Here is a 3,234-nt window from a genome sequence, read left to right as displayed (position 1 = left end):
AGAAGACACAAACCAATTTTGATTCAGATCTTTCGAAGATATTATGGATACACGTGGAATGAGCGGAATTACTTTAATATTTCTACTAAGAAAGCGTAAGAAATCTAGGATTTCGTGGCTCTGAAAAGGACAGTCCATACACACAGATTTGACTTAGAGGCCTACCTGTATCGATGTGACATGCGCAAATGATCACTTGTTCTGTAGGAGTAACAGCAAGGAACACGGGTTCAATGCTCACTTCGAAGTTGCTGATGAAGGCTCCATCAGATTTGTGTCGGCATACATACTTGTTGTTAACTTCTCCGACATAAAGAATACCGTTGACATCCAATGCTAGACCTACTGGACAGAGCGTGTCAGTAGCTTTACATTGTGGTACTATGACAGGAAAATCTTCAACAAATTCACCGAGGGGCGTGAACTTTTTTATCCACTGTGTTTCATCTGTGACAAAGTATATTCCTGTCCTATTGACTACAACATGACGAGGATACGACTGTTCATTTTGTGCGTTCGGACCTTGATTGGTCATGAAACTATGTCGAAATGTGCCATCAATGGTGTATACGTTGATTCGTTTGGTACTCAAATCCACTACAGCAACATCTTGGTTGGGACAAACGGCAAGACTAGTGGCTGCAATCAGCTTCCCTGGCTCTTGTTGGCCAAATTTATTATTGAATTGCCATAAGTTACTTGCGCCGATATGACCACGGCCTGAGCGCCGTTTACGCCGGATTATCCCATCCGTGACACCATCTCTTTGATGCCGCGCATGTGGTTCACGTTTGAAGACGTTTTCAGCTTGAAAATTGTCTTTAGCCAGATCTGATTTGGCTGAGGAACTCAGATTGGTATCGTCCTTGAAGAAGGAAGCCCAGGATTTACGAAAGGCCATCACGGATGTAGGTAGTTTAGGGTTGAGAATTAAGTTGCAATATTAATCTCTTCAGGAAGTTCAGGTACACATAGTGGCATACCGGATGCGTTTGCCCTTTATTTTTCGGAATACATTAATTCTTGACAGTGGAGAATGGAGTGTGAAACTATATTATTGTACGAGCAAAGATAACACGGATGTTTCAAGCAGTATCATTTTCAGTTATTAATATCTCATAACTGATTGTTTATATCAACAAACTGACAAAGGGGTCAAAGTACAGCTACATTTTCACTATAGCTTTTGTTATAGGACGTTTTCATCCAATGAAAGTCAATGTCTATTGTCTAGTTATGATAAATTTTAGTTCGACAAGTTTCCTCAAACTAATTGTGAAGCAGTATGGCCTTTATTTAAGTGGGACCCCTCACAAAGATTAATCATTTCGTTTTAATACTCATGGAAAGTTTCACGACCCTGCAAAATCATCATATAATGTAAATCACTTGAAGATGTACGCAGCAATGAATATAAATTGACAATACAACATACTTTTTTTATACAATGCCTTTATTTCAAGAGCAGATATAACTTAAATCATGGCAAATTTAACATGTTTCACCTAAACTTACCTAATTGTTGAGTGAAGATATAAACATGAAAGAGATAACATATTTCTTCCATGATCCATGGTCTGTATAACTTTTTAACACATTCACACTGCTGTAGAATTCAAATTAATGTGGCAATTATGTGTAGTTTTCAGTGTTGTTGAAATACCATCATACAATCATTTGTATTTGAAAACAGTCACATTTTAGTTTGACTTTTGTCAAGCATAAACAGGTGCTTATTCCTACCTCTGATAAACATTACCATGGAATAGCTCCATATCACTTGGCCTTTTTACCCACTTTTAGGCCAAAATTTAAAAGTTCCCCAGTAGTTTCAAACATTTCCGTCACTTTTACATTCTGGTCGCTTTTACCAAAATGATGTTGAATGTTAAAACAATAATGATCTGATAGTACAAACTTTCTATTTTCCAAAGTACTCGTACCTGTAACCAGCTTCGGAGTTCCAAGGAGCACAGTCAAGCCCTGGCAAATGCTAATGGCATTCCAATTCTATAGGAATAAACCTAAATCCATATATCGGAAAATTCAATCTGTTAGAATTTGTCATTTTAAATTCTTCAACAGCAACTTTGAGTCTTCTTTGTAGAACCGTCCAATACTGAAGTTAACTTTTGATTCACTTTCAATGCCAAGTTATAATGGGCAATTCCAGTTGAAATCCATACACCCCCTATGAAAGACATGACCTTTAATAATCTTCCACACAGGGAGTGATTGTTAAATAGAGTTACATCACTTACATGAATGGGTGACTCCATTTGGAATCTACACCATGTGGAAGATCAAGGTCATATCTTCTGTATGGGGTAATGGGGAGTATGTATTTCAACTGGAATAGCCCAATCTATTCACTAGATATAAAACCATGTAGGCATGTAAGATAAATAAATAATATTAACAAGGCAAGGTTTGATGCACATTCTTTGCAATACTAGCATTACTTTGAACTCCTGGAATTGCCCTGCACAAGGGTCATTGAATAATCATACTCTTATGATGAAACTTGTAGATGTACACTTGGATTAGCCATCATGTAGTCATGTAAGTCTTGCAGTCAATGTAGTGATGACAGCTTCATTATTACAACCATAACCAACCATTGTTAGGTGCTAAAATCCCTGCCACAATCCTCCATCACAAATCTGCCAAACCAGTATTTTGGTTCATAAACACTATTTAAAGTGTGATCCTTATTGCCTGATCGAAGCAGGTTTGTACAAGATCAGCATCCAATTGGCTGATGAAGGTGCACCATCAGTTGCTGTACTGACTTGCCTGTAGTATGTAGAGATTCATTATGGTAGAGATAGAAGTACCTTAAGTGATTCAACGAGGGTCAAACAGTCCATGAAGAATGTAATGTACAATTGTGACACAAGCACAGTCATACTAATATTTTACCAAAATAAAGAACACACACCAAAATGTGTGATTAATTAAATATCTGCATTGGAATAACTGGCCCTCATGATCTGCAAGACAGTTACAACAGCACATGAACCTTGATATTGCCATCTCTAACTTTTTTTAATCTCTGGTTTAGTCATTGAGCAAAACAACGGCAAGGGAACCGTTAGGCTTCATAGATTCATTATGCCCTGTGGAAATGTTTTCTATTAATAAATCAAATTCCAAGAATTTCTATTTTGTGAAATTTGTACACCTCCCAACATATTTAATAATAAATATAATACACAACTTGAATGGAACAAG

This window comes from Amphiura filiformis, chromosome 1, assembly GCF_039555335.1.
Source record: "Amphiura filiformis chromosome 1, Afil_fr2py, whole genome shotgun sequence".
Lineage (NCBI taxonomy): Eukaryota > Metazoa > Echinodermata > Ophiuroidea > Amphilepidida > Amphiuridae > Amphiura > Amphiura filiformis.
This window is presented reverse-complemented; position numbering follows the sequence as displayed.